This window comes from Empidonax traillii, unplaced genomic scaffold (genome assembly GCF_003031625.1).
Source record: "Empidonax traillii isolate 1590-97213 ecotype Southwest subspecies unplaced genomic scaffold, ASM303162v1 scaffold2:size4533513, whole genome shotgun sequence".
NCBI lineage: Eukaryota > Metazoa > Chordata > Aves > Passeriformes > Tyrannidae > Empidonax > Empidonax traillii.
Window position 1 is genome coordinate 1347511 of NW_020955195.1, and position 22419 is coordinate 1369929.

A 22419-nucleotide genomic window follows, 5' to 3' on the forward strand; every position below is an offset into this window, starting at 1 on the left:
TTAGCAGTTTTCACTCAAAGCCTGACAGATCTTTTGAGGTGCAGGTGCTGTTCAACTACAGATGTGGCTTGCTGTTTTACAAATCAGACAATTCCTCTGGCACTCCTGCCCCCCAATAACTAATTACAATGCTGCTCTGTGCCTCCAATACCTCTTCTGCATAAGGAAATTAACATGTTTTCATATCTATATCTATCTATCTATAAATACTATAGCAAATAAGACCCATGCAGTCTTCTTTAAGAGAAGGTATTTCACATTTCCTCCTTACCAGAGTAAAAGTACCTTCCCTGCAATATTGGCACTAACTTGAATAGACTGCTCCTAGAAAGGGGTCTAGGCTGGCATTACCATTCTCACTTTTTGATTCACTCACAGTAACTAAAAAGCAAACAAAATCAAAAACCCAGTGAAGCCACTGCAACTCCCCAGGGTGAAGGGCCTTGATTTGAAGCCGTGTGAGGAGCAGCTGAGGGCACTTGGTGTGTTCAGCTGGAGAAGAAGAGACTGAGGGGAGACCTCACTGCAGTTACAACTTCCTCGTGAGGGGAAGCAGGGCATGTGGTGATCAGTGACAGGACCCAGGGAATGGCCTGAAGTTGTGTCAGGGCAGGTTTAGGCTGGATATCAGAAAAAGGTCCTTCCCCCAGAGGGTGGTTGGGCACTGAACAGGCTGCCCAGGGCAGTGGGCACAGCACCAAACCTGTTCAAGAAACCTTTGTATGATCCTCTCAGGCACACGGTGTGACTCTTGGGGATGGTCCTGTGCAGGGCTAAGGGCTGGACTCGATCCTTGTGGGTCCCTTCCAACTCAGCACAGTCTGTGGTTCTGTGAGTCTGTGACTGACAAAGTAACTTGACACATATTTGAAATGAAGTCTAACAAACCAGTCCCAAATGAAAGGTCAGTCATGCATGATACAGTCAGAAAGAGGCATGGATGCATTATGCAACAGGAATAATGGAAATACTGGCCTATTTACCTTTCCTCTCCAATTTGCTCAGTAACAGAAAACATTCCTGGTAGGATTAATAACTGAGAATGAAGAAAGACTGGAAGGATTAAAGACTGATATACATTTCAATACAAAGACAGACTTAAAGACAAGATGTGCTTCTTTCGGATTGCCTCAGTCAAAAGAAGAAATCAGACTGTTGAAAAATGCTGTAGCTCATGTTTAAGGAGTGAGCAGCAGAGAGGAATTGCTTCACTGATTATGTTTTAAAAAAGAAAATCACATAACTGAGTGATGTCTTGTGGTAAGCCTAATATGATTTGAATGAAGCATATGTCAAGGAACTAGATCAGTCTCTCCTGGACATGAGAGCAGCTCAACCAAACAATTCTGGACAAGAGAAACCATGCAAATTAGGCATCTGTGAAATGACTGAAAGGAAGCAAGAAGTCTGTGAAACCTGCATGTCCAAAATTAAATCTTAATAAGATTTTCAAGACAGTATTTTGAAACTATGTGCCAAAATTCTGAACAAGTGCTTATTAGAACACATCATTCCTTTAAGGAATACAGTTTAAAATGTTTTTTCTAATAAGGGAGTACTCAGTAAGTTGTACATAATGTTAAGAAACAAAGAGAGAATGTAATCTATTCTATGTCCTTCAGTGTGTTGCAGCAACTGTTGGTCCAAAAGACAGAGCGTAAGAGTATTTGCTGTGGCAAAGATGAACCTGAAAGTTAAATTCTGCCACTAATACAAGTCTTTTCTTCCTGATATTAGATCATTCATATAGGAGAGAACATTATCCCTCCCCTTCCTTCGAAGAAAATGGACAGCTGCCATGGTTAGAAGTCCAACCCAGAATTCAAGAACAACATTAAGGCATGTTAAGGGAAACAGACCTCCTTCACTTGTGTACACTTTCAGCCTGCTGTAAAGATTCAGACCTTACAGGAGCTCTTCTCTCTTCTGCCCCTGAGCTACCTAACTTACTGGGTTTTAAGTATTTCAAGTAATTTCATGCTGCAGAATAGGGTTCCTTAATTATTTCATACCTAAAGCAATCTGACTGCATAACACGTCTGGTAGCTTTACGGGATGAATGAGCATCACACGTTGGGGGGTAACTACAAATCTGATGTACACAAGACAAACAGTGAGTGCTAAACAATTTGTGACAAGGACTGTTAACACTCAGCCTGGGCTCTCCCAGGAAACAGGATGCCAACGCTCAAGTAGTCCAAGGACACTGTCCTTGGCATTCTCTCTGCAGACAGCACTTTGTCCCAAGCATTATTACAGGGACTTGGGGCATTTTCCGTGGGGATGTGATTATTCATGGTGGAAAAAGCCAGAATTATACTCCTAGGCTTCTTAGGCTTCGTGCCTTAACTAGAAAATGGCAGATTTTTTTTTTCCCCTGCATAAAATCACACATAAAACCCAACATTTGATTGCAAAGGGCAGTGTGTGCTAGAGAGCAGGAAGCACACGCAGGTTTTTCAGGATGCTATAGTTCACACTGTACATAAGATTAGTTAATTTAAGGAAAAGATTACAGCATATGACCGTGCTTCCAGAACCGAAAAAAAAAAAAATCTTATACAAGAGAACTACCCAATCTGTTAGAGATACTTAAATATCATTATAAAGTACATTCCATAGCTAGTCAGAAGTCAAAATACAAAACCTCGAAAATGAAAGGTCTCTCAGGTCGGATATTCAATATTTCAAATTATGGAAACTGAACATCATGCAGGTGTATTTCCCAGCATAATTTCTTCGTGGGCCTGGTGCTTTCCTTCTCTTCCCCATTACACCACAGAGGAGGACAAACCAATTTAAGTATCTAATTTAGACATCAACCAACATTCCTGACACACTTTTCTTTCCTACTTTTTGTTTACTATTCTCTTCATACAGACAGGTGTAATGAAAGCTGGCTTCCATGACTTCAGTTCTCTTACTGACAGTCTTTAATTCCCAGCCTTCCCCTGTTTTATGGTTTCCAATGGCACAAAGCTTCAGAGAATTTGTGCTTCATCTTCCGCTTCACTGTGAAAAGTGGGGGCAAGAATTGCACCGGAGGCTTCTGCATCAATATAGTTCAATTGGGTCGGCTGTGTTCTACCTCAAAATGCAAATACGATATTTCAGGGGACAAAAAAAACCCAAAAAACCCAACAAGATCTATGTAAGAAGCTAAATCAGTCACATAATCCAGCTGCACCCCAGTGCTCTGACCTAAGTTTAACCATGAAGGAAGTGGAGGACAGTCAGATACAGACACAGAGGGTACAAGAGACAGCAGTACTGAAATGTGACCATTTGCACAAATGGGCATCAGAAATGGAGTCACAGAAGGACAGTTCTACACCAGTGTTACTTCAGAGTTATTCTACAGAATTAATGCAACGATCAGAACTCTGGAGTTAAGGGTAGAAGTCAAGCTAAACCAAAAAACAAAAGCCCTTCATGAAACAAAATGTTGAAATCCAGCATCTTATGTGAGTTTTCTTCCTCTGCCCTTAAAGTGAACAGCACTGAGCTAAATTTCAATTACATAAATGAAGTAAAATTTCTCCCTATGGCATTGCTCCAAATTTACAAATCAATTAATAAATTGAAAATTAGAATCACACAGAGTTGACAATAGCATAGAGGATGAAGCCTAAACACTTCCTTACACAAGAAACTAAAATCCATTAAAATCTTGCTCAAAAAAGCCTACTGATACTAAAATACCAAAAAAGGCAAAATAACAGAAAAAACATTATTCAGATCTTGGAGATAATTCAGATTGTGGGCTTTTCTGTGGTGGTATCAAGATGCACGCACAACACACAAACAGTCCACTAACATTTTAGGTAGTTCTGGCTCCAGGAATGCACTGCAGGAGTGTTGCACGAGCTTTTAGTGCTAGATGTGAGTGGAACAAAGGCTTCCTTGACAAATTCAAGTCATTTCCTCGTGTACAAGCATTTATCTAAATTTCATTACCATTTTGACGCTACCTCCTCAAGGTGTTTTTTTCCACCTTTTTCGCCATGCTGTTGTTGCAGAACTTTAGCGAATTAGCAATACTAGAGCGGAAGAGTTGAGGAAAACCACAATTTCTATTTTTTTTTTTCACCCGTATTTCTCTAGGTTTGCTCCAAGCAGTTGGAAAGTATATGTTTCAGAGTATCACGAGACCAGATGAGGAATACACTAACTATGAAGAAGAGCCACAAGCCCTAACGCTTCTACTTCACATGACTGGAAGTACATCCACCAAACACGTGGTCAAAGTCATGCGACAAAAAACACTGGCACATGAACAAAGATGCAAATCCACCCACACAATTGCAGTGGGGCAGAGGAAGGAAAAGTTTCAGAGTTCTAGGTAAAGACGCAGCAGGAAACAGCGCCAGAACACTGCCCTGCATCACTGTCTTACAATCTATCAGTTTGAACCTCAAACACTTCAGATAAATGATGAGAATTCATTAGAACTTGAGGCTAAAATAAAAAGACTTCTTTTTCTTTCTTTTTTTTTTTTTTTAGGTTGGAATAGGGCAGAATGTAAGATGTTTATGGAGATTTTACTCTCACCAACTTCATAGCTGCCAGCAAGGCAAGTCAGGAAGGCTGTATTTCCTGACCTGTGATTGAAGCTTCCTGCAGACACTCCTGGAGCACGTACAGAAAGGGCAGCCAACAGGTTGGGAACACCCAGTGCACTTCACTTGTTTCTGGCACAAGAATGAAATACACATATTTTTGCGCTGTGGAGTTCTCTTTGCTTCCTGATCTGCTCCTGCTCCAGTGGGGATCACCACTGACTGAGCCAGTGCTCCAGAAGTCATGCCTCTTCCCCACTTGGTCTTCCTGCATCAGCCCTCATCCTTGCCTGTGCCCTCCTCCTAATGCTTGCCATACAGCCCCATCTCCCCTCTGGTATTAAATGTTGCTGCTCTTTTAGTCTTCTTCAAACAGACATCACCATTTTTTACCTGCCCTTATCATCCCTACACTCCAGCTACCTGCCCTCCCTTCTCCACCTTCCATCCACCTTTACTCGGTGGGGTTTTTTTTGGTTGTGGATTTTTATGAGGTTGGTAGTTTTTAAAATTATTTAATTATTTTTAAGTTACCTGATTAGGCTACTAGTTTCTTCTTCTCTCTCCCCCATCCTGACAGAGTCTCAAGGACAGAGATTCCCCATCTGCACAGCCCGTTCTCATTCTGCAGTGGAACGTTTTTTCACAGGGTGGGTATTTAAACATCTGGGGATGCTCCTGAGCCACAGCAGCACAAAACAAGCCAGAGCAGATCTGCAGGGCCAGGGACAGAGGTTGCAGCTCCTTCTCCCACTTTGGGAAGCAGTTCAGTTTCACATGCTAGCAATACAACCACTTCCTTGACGCATACTTCTCCGGGGTAAATTCATATGCATACTCTTTCTTCCCCAGCCTCTCTAGCTGAAACATTTTACAAGTCATTGTGAAATCAGAACTAAAAAGACCAGGTGATAATGGAAAGGAAGTGCACAACATGAAGGATAAGCCCAAACATGCCTGGTATCTTCAGCTGCACTTGAAAACACTTCAGAGTTGTCAAAGGAACATGGGGGAAGGGAAAGAGAATTACCTACTACCTGAATGGTGCTCAGAAGCACAAAGAGCAAGGTAAAATAGAAGGATACTTGTTACATAGTTCCTGAAAAATGAAGCTGAGAGCAAAGCCTGCAAAACACTATGTGGAGAATTGTGCAGCGTGTTCCAGAAGTTACACCTCCTTCTGAGAAAACAGCATATTAAGAGATCTCTATGCTCATTTTGTAAAGTACTGGTACTCTGCAGAATCCTTTTCCACCCTTCATTTGGGATTTTTAGGCAAAAACAAGAAAACAGTAATGAAGTAGAAGCCACAAGCTTCTAAAATTAAAGTTGCTACACAGAACTGAGCTCATAAGAAACCAGCAACAGTTTCAGGGTTTAACTGTTCCATCAGCATTCACATAATTCACAGCCATTAGCCCCATATAAATGTGCTACAATCACTGTCACTTCAACTAAAGTCAAATAGGAACAGATCTATCTCAGAATTTTGGTGGAGGCAAATTCAGCTGTTTAAAAACACTGGTCATTCGTATACATTATTTGATACCACTTGACAGGAATTAGAAAGTAGAGAAGGAAGCAAAGCTGGATGGGTCCTTAAAATCAGTGCAAACCAGGATAAACAATAGCATATTATATGACATCACAAATCGAATTACCGAAGCCGTGAAAGGCATTACACAGAGAACACCAAAAGAATTTTGCCATCTTATCCAAGAATTACATATTGGAAATCCATATAGAAGCCTTACTTGAAACAAAGGTATAGAAATGGAGGTAATTAGCAAATCCATTGAGAATTTATTTTGGTAAGAAGATCAGGGAAGGAAATTAGATAGAGTGGATGTGGCTGCACATACCATGAATACCGGAGTATGTTGGGGCAATAAGACAATTCTGTCAAAAACAACTTGTTAAATTAATTATACCTGGACCTCCTGCCAAAATTAGTCTCATTTAGATATGAATTAATATCTGATTAATATCAGATTAATATCTGTTTTTATTTTGCGCACAAAGTACATTTGCTTATCATAAGTCTGCTGGACTTCTTATCAGGGGCTTCTCACCAAGCACTTGAAACACTGCTTAGAATTCATAATATGTGCCATGAAACCAGATCCAACCTACCTAAGCTTAAAATCCACATCATGCTTTTGTGGTGTTAGTACCACAACAAATATTCATAGATCTGTCATCTATGTTTACATCAATATTTAAAGTGAAAAATAAAGTGACAGTATTACCTACCTGACTTTCCCAACTTCAGTTACTCTAGTCGTTTCTTTAAGCAGCAAGTTATTCAGTGAAGAGATCCCCAATTCTAGAGAGCAAGGAAAAAGGGGGAAAAAAATTACATAAGTGACCATGTATTACAGCTCCTAATGCAAATTATTGATAGCGAAGAGCAATGCAAGTTCATGTTTCCCGGAAGAAAATAGCTACCAAGGGGGAGAGTCAGGAGTTTCTCCAACAGTTCTCTTCTGCAGAGCACCACAGATGTCAGAATGACAGAGCTACCTCCATATATGAATGAATTCAAGGATTAGAGGCTACCTTGTTCGCAGCAGTGTTGGAAGAAACTTTCACTGACTTGCGACTCTTAGGTCTATATTATTTATTCTTATATCCCAATATGTTCACACACTGTTTAAAATAAATAATATACATAAATAATACATAAAATACATAAATAATTTACATATATATGCATACATATGACAGTTATATGAAGTAAATAAGGATCAAGGGGACAAAAGCAGTAACTACTTAGTTCTGCCTGCTTTCTTTGCTAGGCTCAGACTTCAACATTGGCAGGAGCGCGTGGAAAGGCCCTGAACCAGATGTATATTCCAACTTTTTTGTTGTTGTTGTTGCAAGATTAGCTAGATAATCTTCCTCAATCATCAGACTTCAGATTACTGGTAATACCAGGCAGTTCAGGGAATAACTGGTTGGCACTAAGTCCCAACAAAAATGTGTAACTTGGCAGTTAAATCCCATGATGTGTGAGAGGTCTGGCAAACAAGTTTGTTATTGAGTTATCGTCCATGACATCTGCTACCAAGTTCAGCATTTCTCAGCTAGAGGAAGGATGGATTACAAGTACTGCAGACAATAACAGAAAGGAAACACATTCGTAAGAGCTGGCTCTGAGCGACAAGAAGAATCACTGCTACTTGAAGTGGTAGCAGATTATTTACCGCAGTTAAGCTTGTATTAAAAAAGAAACAAAAAACAAACCAAACACAATAAATCAGAAAACGCCCTGTATTTAGAGAGCATCCACCTGTAATGAAAAACTGTCACAACAGCATTCATGGATCAGAAATGGGCTTCAAGGCAGACAGAAGCTGCGAGGAAAGCTGAAAACCACAAACAACCCAGTTCACACTTCAAATGTGCATACAAAAATACACATGTGGGTGTGTATTCTACTACATTCACATGTAATCCACATGTGAATGTAGTAGCATGTGTAGCAGCATGTACATTCCCATGTGTGAATGCATTAGCAAAATAAATTTCATGCATTTCCTATGTTAGGTAGGGCAGTGTTTTCGTAGACTTTGTTTTTAAAAAAAAAAAGCAAAACACACCCACAAATAAAAAACCCCACCTCTCTAATTTACTTGAGATATCTGATGTTTTAACTTTCACGCTTCATGGCAAGGCATTTGCTTGCTGACATTTACTGGGGTCTTGCTTGTCATATTTCAGCCCCTCCTTGTTCACAACCCAGGGAACTGAGTCTTCTGCTTTTTCTCAGACTGACATAAGACAGATTTAAAAAGCAAAATTAAGGGGTTTGTATCTTTACCCATGTAGTTTTCAGAAAAGATTGTCAGAAAAATTATGGACTAGAAACAATAAGCTAAGGCAGATGAGAGCAAGTAAAATAGACTACAAATGCAGAAAAATGCTAAAACAAAAGAAAAATGTTGGGGAGGAAAGGCAGAAAACTTGTCTGCAAGATGCTACATGTCAAGAGCTCTGAGCACCTTTTTTATGAGGGTAGAAATCTGGGTGTTCAAAAAACAAATACTTCACATGAATGGATTACTAAAGGAAACAGTATTAAGAATCAGCTATAACTGCCTTCAGGAAGATAATGTCTGATTATTCCTGACAGTGACACAAAGACACTCTGAGGAAAGTATGAGATTTCAGCCTCCTTCCTTTGGCTAAGGAGTGAGACAACAGGTTATTACTCTTTGTTTATTCTTAGTTACCTCGGAGTAATGAAGTGGAGACAAGATAAACTTTAATTAACAGAACAATAAGCTTAGCAGACTCTGCACATAAAAGGTGCAGAGTTACTGGATGAGGGCTGGAGAACTACAGATCCCAAAGATGGGACACCCAGTTGGAGCAAAGTAACACAGCCGCCGAGGCACACAAGAAAAACACCTCAATAGCCTAGTACTTGGGCTCCACATAAACTATATAAACCATGTAAAACATTCAGAATACCTGTAAAGAGAGATATGATGACTTCCCTCCCCCCAAACCACCCCGGTAAAATAGCCATACCATAAGTTGTTCCTCAGACAAAACAACCAAGCAACCAGGTTATAGCTCATGATGCCACACTGATTGCTTAGCAAGTTCAATATGAAGGCAAATAAAACACTTAATGCCAGCAACTCAAACATGCACCTTGAGAATAGATGTCAATTTTGTAACTGAATTGTCATGGAAAATTAGCTACTTTCCAGTAAAAGACTCTGTGGACAATATCTGATACACAGTTGTGAGAAACAACTAGTTTAACTGCAGTTAAGCACGGACCTCCTCACTCAAATGCAATGCAACTGAAAGCAGAGTAGAGAAAGTAAATATGAGTAAATTTTACTGAGAGAAACCTGAGGCAATTCATCATTAGGAGATGTTAACACCGAGTACACATTAATAGCACACGTAACATCCTGAACATGTAGAGACTGCAGTTCTGCATAAACAATTTCGTCATGTAACAAATGAGGTAACGGTAGAAGTAAGAGCATCTGTATTTACAATTCCTTAGACAAATGTCTTCCTTCATCCCTCTCCTTAAAGAAAATTAGACTAAGTATAGACTTATAGACTTTCCTAAATTGTAGCGTTGGAAGTCTAGGGCCGTGCTGTAAGAGCAGCAGGACAGAACAACGAAAGCCATCCTTGTACACAACATTTCAAAAAGTCAGTCACATACAAGATGATCTGGACCAGTGGCTGTAAGTCATCACGTCACAGCTATCTAGAGTCTCATGTGAATGAAGCCTGTGGACTAAACCCACATCCTACTGGAGAATTTCATTAACAAAACCATTTCCATAAACGGTAGACTTTTGGCTTGAAATGCTATTAAATGACAGCAGAGTGGAAAGAATGGTTGTTAGCAGGTACTGCCAAGGCACACTACTAATCAAGCTGTGCCCACTTTCTGTTAAGTCTGGACAGCTTATTGCAGACCTGCCCACATCACTCTTTCATTAAAAAAGGGAGTTATAGCTAGCAATTGTTCCAGTGTCATCATTTGCATGAGAATTTGAAGCTTTATGCCTGTCTGAAGCCTTGCCATCAAGCCTGTGTTTCTAAGTAATAATTAGATTACTGATATAACCAGTTTCAAGAAATCACTAACGTCGCCACACTAGCAGGTGATTTCATCGTCATCCTGATGTTATCTGATCAGATGACTTCTTATTTGACTTAGACCACCACAGCTTAAAAGTCATATTAGCCTTTTTTGAGGAGTTCACTACGAAACCTGTGCGTGACAAGGTACAAATCAATAATGTAAATGAGACACGGGTTGCCTTAGAAAGGTGAAACATATCTACAGTGCTTCTACTGGAGAGACACATATTATTTTAGAGAATCTAAATGCCGAAGAAATATATTTTAATGGGGCAGCTACCGAAGCATCATAAGCATTAACAGACTTGAGAAAATGAATATTGTTATTCCTAAGTATCAAATTCAGAGAGGAAAATCATCAGTGTAGTCCCATGACACTTTTTTAAGTTGTTTTCTAATCACACAAAACAGGTTGAAATTTAATACAGAACCTGAAAACACTGCACACATAGAGCAAACTTTAAAAATGCATTTGTGTTGAAAGAAAAACTACTTTCTAAGCTAAAGGGATCATGAGTTTAAGGTACATGGACAACTAGTTAAATAGCCTGCAAACATTCAGTTTCACTGGTTTATCCGTAAGAAACTGATAATCGAAATTTCATACTGGGTTTCACATTCTTCATTATAACATCTAACCTTTTCATCCTTTTGCAAGCTATTTAAAACGGAAAGAGAAAAAATACCAAGGACTAGTTTTGCATCTGCTAAGTGAAGTTCACCTCCATAAAGATATATATAGTATATACACAGAGATTTACAACCATCCTCCTATCCCAGCTAATGACAAAGTCACATACTCACAGAAAATTACAGATAGCCAGTAAAGCACGTTTTATTATTTCATTATGAAGCTTATAACTGGTACACCAATTGACTTAATTGAGCCATAACAAATGTGAACAGAGTCAGGAAATGTCAGTGAGTTCAGAGCTGTGCATCTTTGGCACCAAAAGAGGCATAAGGCACATAACACTAAAGGTAAGTTGAGAAACAAACAAACAAACAAAAAAAATCATAAAAGTTCATTTTAGTTTCTGCTATTCCTATCAGAGGGATACAAATCTCAAAATTAGAGTCCTTTACAGAACAAACTAGAGATAGAAGTTGCACTCAGATATGCATTTAGGAGGGAGACACTCTATTCACCAACTTAGCCTAGGCGAGGACTTGGGAGAGTAGCCGGCTTCAGCTTCTCTCTGAGCATCTTTTTCCCACCTCAAAACATTTTTTTCAAGAGATCCTTAGAAGATAGCAACATTAAGACACTTCAATCCTTTATAATGTTTGTACTTACTTCAGTTGGCATCCAGAAATCCCCCCAAGGGAAAAAAAAATTCTTTTGGAAACCAGTAGGTGTCCAACACCTAGAAGACTGACTTCTAAGCCATGTTTATCTGTGCTAGTATCAGGCTTTCCTATTTCTTGTCTATTCCAATGAAACTCCTTGTGACACACATGTCTACTTGGAAGACGAATGGACAATGCTGTATGAATACACTAAGGAGAAGACTGAAAGATACCTTGGTCAGAGGCTGGAAGTTCAGAAATTCAGCTACAGAAGGGGTGAAATCTTGTTTTTCACTCTAATTAGACAAACTAAATTTTTAGTATGGAGATTCAGTGAAAGAAAGAGTATCTGTGCCCTAATGCTTCTTTCTCAGATTATTTTACTACCACAAAGGCTTTTATTTTATTGTAAGGAAGCAGCTGAAAGAGTCTAATACTGTCAGGAGTTTTGGTGGGAGGAAGGAGCATTTAGCATATTTTTCAGAAGCAGTTACTGTGTTTTCACACCTGCTAATACAGACTTTGAGAACCTGCCATGAATAGCTTCACTGATGTATCAGGTAAAGGATGTAATTTACTTAAATTTTTCTTCAAATTCTGGTATGAATAATCCCTTAGTTGTCTGCTTTATGTCACCCAGGTGGCAGTCAACCTGTGTGCTACTACCAATCCTGTATATAACAGAAACAGAAGTCCAAGGGAACCAATGGAACAAAAACTTCCCACCCGAAACACTGTTTGAAGTCCTACTGACCCCCAAGTTTTGTCTTTTAAAGAACCAGGAAGAGAGAGACTCTGTTAGGGGACATTATACATCTCCCTCCTCCACAGGCAAAAAAGCACCCAGCAAGTCACTAGATACACAAATGACTCCCCTGCCTACAGCATTCAGCCTTCACAAAAACAACCTTGAAAAAAACACAACTTGTTTTCTTAAGGCGAAGACTGTCAAAGTCATCACTTCCCACACTCGCACTCTCGGAAGGAGGCCTGGCATTCTGAAGCAAGAACACCACAGTAATAAGCAGTATTACTAGGACAGATCGTGCACAACAAGTGGATAGCATTGTAAAAAAACCAAAATACTCCGAGTAATGTGAGTGCACACACACAGATGGCTCAGATCTACAGATGACTGTATAAGTTCAGGACAGTCTGATGGTTCATGTCACGCCAGGCTAATGACTCTGTTCTGCTGGTGGCACAGGCAGCTCTCATGAGCCTCCTCTGGCTCATCTTAACACTGATGCAGCAAGAGCACTTTAACTCCACATCCTTCCTGGTGGTTTTGCTTTAGGGTTTATCTATGCAATGAAAGCATGAAGAAGCCCACCCTCTCAGGCCATCTAAACAAAAGTCCTGGCTTGACATTTTGAACCCATATCAATGCCTCTGCATTGATATTGCCCCTGCACCAGACAACCCCACAAGTCACACCCTGTGCCTGAGAGCGGTCAGGCTTGGTGCTGTGCCCACTGCCCTGGGGAGCCTGTTCAGTGCCCAACCATCCTCAGGGTGAAGAACCCTTTTCTAATACCCATCCTAAACCTCCCTTGGCACAACTTCAGGCCATTCCCTCAGGTCCTGTCAGTGGTCACCCCAGAGCAGAGATCAGTGCCTGCCTCTCCTCTTCTCCTCACAAGGAAGTTGTGACTGCAATGAGTTGTCCCCTCAGTCTCCTCCAGGCTGAACAGACCAAGTCTCAGCTGCTCTTCATACACTTTCCACTCTACATCCTTCACCATCTTCATAGCTCTCCTGCTTAGAGATTTCAGACAGTCAATATAGTAATGGAGAAAATAAATCACTCTTCATCCAAGTCTCCAATATATTTATATCTCCAGTTTATTTAGACTGCATTAGTAAAGAGACAAAAGTCAGGTTTAACTTCACTCCTGTCCACTCTCCCTGCGAATTCATGGGCATTTATAAGTTTATCTGTCATCAGTGCTGATTGAATAAGGGAAGTTAAGAAACAGTTTCAGCACTCTCGAACACAATATAGTTCCTCTTAAAAAAAAAAAAATTAAACTAGTATTGATGACACTTCAGAACTAATTCTGTGACTGAGGCAACAACTGCATGTACAAAAGCATCCAGATAGGCTTACCCAAATTCAAGAACCTTAAACATTCACATTTTTGCCACGAGTTGGCAGAAATCACAAGGACATGAGCTATCAGTAATAAGTGTCCTTGGTAGGTAGCTCTAGTTGGAAAACAGGGACTTAAGCCTATCTGTAAGTTCTCAGAGAGGGAACAAAGAAGTTCTGAAATTTCTTTTCTAGATTTCAATATTATCATATGCCATTTTCTGAACAGAAAGACAATTCAATAATTACCCATATATCTCATTATTTCTGTGGATTTGTTTCAGAATCACAAAAAAAAAAAAAACCCAACAATTAAAAAACGGACGATAGGGAGTTTTAACTCCATCATATTACTTTGTTTTTAATTAAGCAAAGAACATATCTACGTCAAAGAACAAGCAGTGCTAGTGCCACCGAGCATATGTAATATTAACAGATTCTGTTAATGCAGATTCCAGCTTTAGCCTTCCCTCCCACATGTGCTCACACACATTACCATGGTGATGTGCAAAATTTGCTGCCTGGGAATTTGGAACAGTGCACTATTTGAAATGTCCTCAGCATGTCTGAATAGAGGCAAACACAAATTAAGTTACAATTAAGGAGACAATAAGTCACAAATAGTTCTGATAAAGCTGCCTGTACAGAAGGACACTGACGAAAACATCTTAGGATGACTTCAACCAGGAGAAATAAAGCAACAAAGAAAGGGAAAGAAGTTTAATAATTTGAAAAAACAAATAGCATATATACACTGTAAAAAGCATAATCTAGATTCACCCATTATCTCAGTCAATATTTGAGCAGCTCTCTGTACAACTGTCCCTTTCAAAAAAATGTATTTTCTTCAAAGGAATTCTTAATTTATGTACTATATACTGTTTAACTAAAATGCACACTTGGACTTTGGACTATAACAGATCTGTGCCTGTTGTGAGTTTCTCCCAAATGGGATTGCCTCTATGCAGTTTCCTCGTATTTATCATAGTTTTCAATTGTAATAAATTATAATATAAAAAAATCTTAAGAAATGAGGACCATCTTACTGTGAATATGTACATGTCCTGACAACATAGAGGGCAAAGGACTGGGAGCAGAGGTGACAATTGTTGATCCTTTGTGCCCCAACTAAACAATAAATATGTTAACAAAATGTATGGACAGACTATTCCCTGCTACCTCCTCTCTTCCCTTACAAACTAGAGGTTACTTAAAACACATATCTTTAAACCTTTCTTCCAGTCCATTGTACATTGACTTCTTGGACATGTCAACACCAAATAGAATGGGTAAACTCCTGCTTCTGAAATACTTACACACATTTTTGGCTGGAGGAAACAGCTTCTACTGTATCTCAAAATCTGTTTATACAGTTCAAATAAACTGAATTACTCTTGAAACAATCTTCTTACACCAATTTTAATTTTTTTTATTCTTTGAAGGCAGAACAAACCTTATAAAACTCAGCTTATTAGAAAAGAACTTCAGTGCAAAAAATCAGGGCAAGACACCACAGACTTGAAGAGTTAAAAGGGTAAATAGGTAGTTGAGCTCAAGTGAGAAATTGTTCTCAGGAAGCTTTAAAGGAGAAGGTGGAATTCCTTTGGCAACTGGTGTTTGATGCTAATAGTTGCATCACGTGGGGCCAATTAAAAAAGTCAGCACAAGAATTACTGAACATTAGCTGTAAGATAAAAGCAGCCAATAAATGTAAGAAGGCACTTTCTGCATATAATATTTCAGTCTTCAGTAATATAACTGTTTTGACAAGGAAACCAGATGCAATTTAGAGAAGTCCTATTTTTACACAAGACTTAAACAGTTGGCCTTTAAATTCAGTGGGTGATTACAAGAAAGATGATAACAGGTCCCCTTCCAAAAAGGAAGGGTATATTAAGCCCCTACATGATAGGTCATAGCTTTGAGACAGAAAAGGCACTAAATTAAAGTAAAAAATTACAAGCATCATTCAAAAGGCAGGCACGCTTATTTTTTCTATAAGGACAATTGGGATTTTGACTGGGAAGGCTTTGGTGACAACACGCTTTCTATTCCATGGAAAGAAAGTTTTCTTAAGGAAACATTTCAGAACTTTGTGTAGTAACTGATAAAGTTCAAGGCACGAACAGTGAGCAAAAAACAGGTTGAGCTGTACAGCAATTTGTAAAAAAAGCATAAGATACCAAAACATCCAGGAAACAATGATAAAGTCTTTAATCAGCTACTTGGTTCATGCACTGTTTTGTCCTTGTACTGTTTATACATTGATAAAACAAACAGTTCTCTCTTTTAGCTTAAACAGCCAAAGATACTTAGAGTATTTTATCCCTGCTTTCCTAAAGTGCAACACTAAGTACTGTAACTGTTAAGCTGTGAAAAATTGCTGGATCGCAGTGGTCATCACCATGTGTAATATTCTCCCAGCATTACAAGCCCCTTATTGTTGGGACCAAACTTTCTCCTTTACTATGAAGATGAATTGCAATTTCTTTTCCAGCACATCTCCCCCGACACAGAGGCACTGCCTAGAGGCACTAGGGCAAACAAATCTCACCCTGGGCCATGACACTTCTGTTACAATTTATGTACAGTGGGGAAAGGATTCAGATTCTGTTCAGCAAAGGATTGAGTTCACAGTTTTCTAATTACCACAGTATCAGATCAAGTGCTCAGGCACCTGCAACCCAGCAGACCTTTGACATTACTAGATGTCGGCCTATAATGCGATCTCTACTTCCAGCATCAGCTCAATAAGTAAGCCATCCATGGAACACAACCCACAGAGACCCATTTCAGTAGTTTGTTGAACACAGCTTAGTCATAATTTTGAAGCAAGCTGAACAGCAGATCCTAGCTCTTCGGGCAGGGCAATCATAAGCAGCTTGCTTTCTCCCATACAGCACTGCTGCACAGGCAGAGAGGAGGTATCAGTTCTCCCTCTGACATCTCACAAGAAATAATGCCAGTCTGACTGGACAAAAAGCTAACTCAACCAGAGGAGAAAGTTAATACAGTTCAGTCATGTTTCCAGAAGAAGCCTGCAAAACCTGCTGACGATCGCACTGACACCCTACATCTTCCTCCTTACCCCTCCTTCCTAAGCCCTTCTGTTAACGAGACACTGACAAGGAACATGTAAGACTGCTTTGAAGTAGGTCTGCACTCCCTTAACTGCGCCTTCCATATGAGCCAGAGAGCTCCTCTTCCTCTTGGAGTTTAGGTGGTCAACAGAAACTACTGTTCCTCTTAGAATAATGCTTAGCCTTGGACTGCGAGTTTCATCTCACACACCCGCTTACAACCACCCAGAAAACACTGAACTTGAAAGAGACCAAAGGAGTGCTCAGGTACAGTCACCCACCTGCGTAATGCACTGAGCACAGATCCTCTCGTAGGACACTCACCACCCTAACTTTCCTACTTTCAGTTTGTTACTAACAGCCAGCTTTCTTGCTGCTGAACTTCCTCTTCAGTCTTGCCCTTCAATCTTCCTCTTCAATCTGCATGTTCAGTGCAGCTGTTTGATTGCTCTCCTACTCACTTTCGTTTGTTTCAGGTTCCTCCTTCCTTGAATTTGTCATTATTTCTTAACACCACTGCTAGTCACACAACAAAACCAGAGACACTGATCATGTAAGAGAGGCTTGTTTCATCAAAGTTACATGAAACCTTTAAGTGACTGTGAATAATCAAAAGCCTCTCTTCGGATCTACTGATTTTTTTTTTTAAAGAAAAAGAAATCTAATCCACCCCTCTCAGGATTAGCATCCTTCAGAGCAGCATTTCTCCTTCCCCCTTTATTTTCCTGCCAGGCTTGGCTACAGGAAGGAACACCACGTCCATGCTTTTCTAATGCATCTCCATCTAGTTTATTAAAAAAATTGTTATTTAAAAAAAAAAAATTTATTTGTGCAGTCATCGTGTACGCTTTGCTTCAGTACTTTTTAAACGCAAAAGTAATACAGCAAGACGGTTGCAATATTAAAAAAACTCCTCATGTTAACCCTGCTGAGTATACTTCAAGAATTGGTAAAATTGCATTGGAAGGCAGGCATTTGTATGTTTCAGCCATGTTCGTGGAGTAAACTGCAGCCATTTCTCTACAGCCCCTCAACACATATAAGAAAGCATTTTTGTTTGTTTTGAAGTATCAAAGAAGTGACTAACACTCTCACAACACCCTAAGTTCTTTTCAAACTCCTTATCCCCTTTACGGGTCAATATTAAAATTAGGAGACACAGGAAGACTGATGCCAAACAGACACAGGAGTTACCAGCGAACATGTTTAGACGAATGTGACACAGAGAGGTACAACAAGGATCTAGGAAGGGCCACACAAGCCCTCATCCATTTTCTCTATCTATGCACACAGAGGTGTAGAACGGGAAACAGAAACCCAGAGGTAAGGCAGGGACCAAAGATAACGGGGCCATTCAGACGTGTGTTTACGCAAGGCAACAGTGTATAACATTAGCTAGAACCCTATCTAGTAAGAACATGCCTTGCGGTAATTAACTATGTGATAAACTGCTACTTAGTACCTGGACTCAGCCTGTCAAGGGCTGCAACTGAGTTACCGAAGAGTAATTTGAGTAGTCAAAGTATCACTCAAAAAAATAGTAAAAATTAGTTACATTTGACTTTTATCCAAAGGACACTGACTGTGTGGGTTTCTGCCCAGAGCTAATGCGAAGCATGACAAGAGTTTGGAAAACAGACTGGCATGAGATTTTCTTTAGCAATATGGTATGCTAAGTTTACACCTAATTTGTCACTCCACATCAAGCTAAGTTCACTGAAAATGAAAGTAACAAAAACTTAAAAAAAAAAAAAAATCAACAAGAGAGCTATTTCCAGGGAGTACTTCAACACTGGGGGCTTTTTTTTACATTATTGACTAATTCAATTTCACATTATTGCTTCATGCCTGAAGGCTGGTCTATAAATCACATTAAGCAAAGCAAACATCTCAGTGCTATTCCTAATAGTTTGAAAAAAATTCTTGAACTCCAAGGAACTGCCAGCTCAGTTACATACCACAGAATGAAACCTGTTTTCCTTCTCAACAGCGTAAAGAAAAAAAGTATTTTTCTAATAGTGCACTGTAATTCTAGCAAGAAGAGACTAAGGAGGTAAAAAAACAAACTCCTTCACGCCCTACCTTTGGGGGTCAAAAGGTCTGGCACAAATATCTTAAGGGTTTGTGCAAGCTTTCTCTAAAAAGCTTGGTCAAGTTAACAGGTGTTACTCCCTAGAAACTCAGGACAGTGTCTATTACACTTCTTGTTGGGGAAGGACATGAAATGAGGCATTTAATACTTCTTGTTTTCTGCAATGCCTCCCTAGCACATGATCACCACTCTAGGGTTAATGTTTTATCACTGCAGTGAAAGCTCTGATATCTAGGTAAATAAAGGCACAGTAAAATATTTAGAAAGACACTCAATTCCCCATCTCCCTTTCCCATTTCTAGATCAACTCAATTTGGTTTTTTCGACAGCAGAAACTACGACAGGACGTTCAAAATGCTTATAACTGTCTTTTCCCTGTCATGACCAACCAAGATGCCCACATGGCTTCCTACAGAACACCACACTGCAAGCCAAGCCACCATGGAACTTCCGACACCCTCGTAAGGTTTACAGCAAATGTATTTTTTCTGGTTATATGACAGCACAAATAAATCAACAATTATTTTTCAGCAAAAACAGCCTTTAAATCAAAAGGCAACGCACGACAGAGCTGTAACATTTCTGGACAAGCTACACATAACACTTTTTCAGAGTTCTTCATTCCTCTGGTGTACAAATGCCACATAATATTTTCTGGACTAAATGATGTAATTTCTAAGCCACACAACTTTCGACCTCCATGTACAGAAACTATATCCAGATTCTAGTTTCTCACCCAAGCTAATGGGAGAAACCAAATGTAAAAGAGCAGTGATGCATCCACTGGTATACAATTCAGTTTATGAATATGCTAAATTTATACAGTGAATTAACTCAAGGCTTATTTGAGCTGCTACTTATTTCATTAGTGGCTGTAATCGTTTGCTTGATCACTTTCTGCAATTTTATCTACAACAGTCCCATTTGCCCTTCAAAAAACATTATTATAGTAGAAATCTAGTATTTCATTACAAAATCCCATCTATGTTTCAAAATCATAAAAAACAACTCTCAGAAATGTATCTGTACCTTCAGTAAGTTACTATTACCTAAAGAAACTAATTGACTAAATATTGCTTATGAGTGAGGAAAAAGCTGCATCTAACCTCAACTACTTCAGTCAAATATAGGGAAACATACTAGTATTACACTTACAGGTGTTTCCTTAAAAGGTGACTGTCGGCCCTTGAGGATTAAATGAGACCAGTCACCAAAACCATACCTAAAGCAAGACCTTAAGGCAACTCAAGCTTAAGGCAATCCCTTCTCCCAGGTTTTACAGACTTTCTTTACTATTTATGATCAATTATCACAGTCCAGGAGGGACATATACTTGTAATGGCCATGGGAAAAGCCTGCTTAGGGTTTCACTTAAATTACTTCTCCAGTTTTTGTCTCACAAACATGAAATCATTACTCCTTTCATTCATGAATCCAATTTCAGTAGCAAAATCAGAAGACTTACAGTTTAATGCATATCCAGCTTCAAAGTCACAGAGCTTCACGTTCTCGTGGCCTGGGAAAGGAAGAGTTATAATGCCGGTAAGAGCACACGGCCAACATATCACGGGAGTAAGCGTCTCAGAACCGCACGCTTAACCCACAAGCGCCGCACTTCAAATAACCGCGTTAAACCCTGATTTACCTCTCTGGGTGCCCACGAAATTCATAGCTGTTGTACCCCAGCAACCCTCCCTCCCCTCCTGGCCGGCCTCGCACCGCTCGGGCGGGGACGCGGGTGGGAGAGAGGGAGGGGAGGAGGTGCCGCGGCATCCCCGCCACGGCACCACGCCCTGCGCCGGGCACAGACCGAGCACAGGCCGGGCATAACCCGAGCCAAGCCCAAGCCGAGCAGAGCCGAGCCCGAGCCCAGCCCGAGGCGCCCCGCCGCTCGTCCACCTGCCCGCAGCAGCACCTGCCCTCCAGTCGCACGCTCCGGCGAGGGGGGCGGGGGAACACGACCATTAAAAAAGCAAACAAACAAACAAACAAGCAAACCCCTAGCCCCCCCGCACCCCCCCCCTCCCCCCCCCCAAAAAAAAAATCACGAAAAAACAACCCCTCTTCTTTATTTTTTTTTTTCGATCGCCCACCAGAAAACGTGTTGCCCGCTCCTCCCTCTCTCTCTCTCTCTTTGCCCGAGCGCCAGGCGCGATGACCGCTGAGCATCACCCGCGGCACTGCCCGAGCGCGGCCGGAGCCTCCCCCGCAACGCCCCGCCCAGCACCGGCCCCCGCCGCCCCCGGGCACCGCGCTCGGCCCGCACCCGCCGCTTCCCGGCCGCGGGCTCGGCGCTCCGGGAAAAACACCGGGCTGTCCCCGACGGCGGCAGCAGCGCATCCTCCCCCTTCCCCGTCCCTCCGCTCGGCCCCCCGGGGAAGGGAGCGGCCGCGGCGCAGCCCAGCCCGCCGGCAGGTACAGGGAAGGGCGGCGAGAGCGGGGTCCCCGCACCCTGCCCCGCCACTCACCGCTGCCCACGGCGGCGCCCGCTCCTTTGTCTGCCCGCCGCGCCCCGGCACCGCCGTGTCCCGCTGCCGGGCGCCCCGCGCCCCCTTCCCCGCCGCGCCGGAGGACGCAGCCGAGATCAGCGGAGGAGGAGGAGGAGGAGGAGGAGGAGGAGGAGGAGGCCGCTGCCGCCCGGCCGTCACATGCAGCGGGCGGGCGCGGCGCAGGCTCCCGGTGGCTCCCGGGGGGCCTGGCCGGCGGCGTCCGAGGCGAGCTCGGGGGCGAAGATGGCGACCTGGGCGGTGCGGGGAGGGAATCCCCGGCCCGCTGCTGCGCTGCGCTCCGCGCTGCCGGCTGGGCTGGGCTGGGCTGGGCTGGGCGAGCCGGGGAGGGGAGGGGACAAAGAGCGGCTGCCGCTGCCCGTCAGCGCTATCGCCGCCCGCTCCGCCCCCGCCGCCGCCGCCGCCCCTGGGAGCCACCGCCCGCTCCCTCTGCCCGCGGCAGCAGCGGTCCCCACCGACCGAGGCAGAAGGGAGTAGCGGGATGCCGGGTCACGAAAAGCTGCTGTGTGGTTGTGGTCGGACCTCCGGGAAAAGAGAAGGGTCTCTGGCTTCTGACCTCCCTCTGCTGACAGCAGCACTCTGAGTGTCAGTAAAAATGTCCCCGTGCTGCATCCCCGGCCTCCCCCACTTCCCCGGGCAGTCCCTTCAGTCGGTGGCAGAGAGGTCGTGGCTCGTCGTGGGTGCTCCACACCTGTGACTGGTTCCCTGATTCAAAATAAGTGCCGCTGCGGCTCTCTCGTAGAAAGCTGTCGCCACTCCGTTTTCCACCAGATCGTGCGTTGTCTTTTAAAAATAATGGAAAAAAAAAAAAAAAAAAAAAAGAGGGTGGCAAGCATTACCCAAATATGAAACACTAAGAATGCATGAGACTCCTTGCTGGGTAGAGAAGTACGGCTGGCAGCACTACCCAGGGGCACTGTCGAGCTGTGGCTCCCCACGCAGGGACAGGTTGCCATCTCACCTGTGCACTGCTCGTCCCAGTTTTGCACATCGTCTGCGGTTCAGTGGTGTGAGTGAAAATGGAAAATGTGGCAGTGCTAATGAGTTGCCAGTAACCTGTATTTGGACAATATCGCAGGGAATTTGTGGAGACACCAGCTGTGAAGTGGAAAATTTCCTGGTCTATACCTAAATGCACAAACTTATACACTTTCACACTATAAAATAGTGTGAA

At 42.0% G+C, this 22419-nt stretch overlaps 1 protein-coding gene across 3 annotated transcripts in view; it reads right to left on the bottom strand.

Annotated features, from left to right (window-relative positions):
* CDC42SE2 (CDC42 small effector 2) overlaps positions 1-21487 on the bottom strand; it is an 80027-nt gene extending 58540 nt beyond the window's left edge. The window contains exons 1-3 of one of the 3 annotated variants that reach the window (XM_027893601.1): positions 21207-21487; positions 20204-20254; positions 6813-6885 (exon numbers count right to left, since the gene is read on the bottom strand). The gene's annotated coding sequence lies outside the window, so the exon portion shown is untranslated. Of the gene's footprint in view, positions 1-6812; positions 6886-20203; positions 20255-20383; positions 20449-20831; positions 20857-21206 lie in introns of those variants that run through there. The other 2 variants (XM_027893761.1, XM_027893682.1) reach the window with 2 other exon arrangements.
* Positions 21488-22419: the final 932 nt, after the last annotated feature.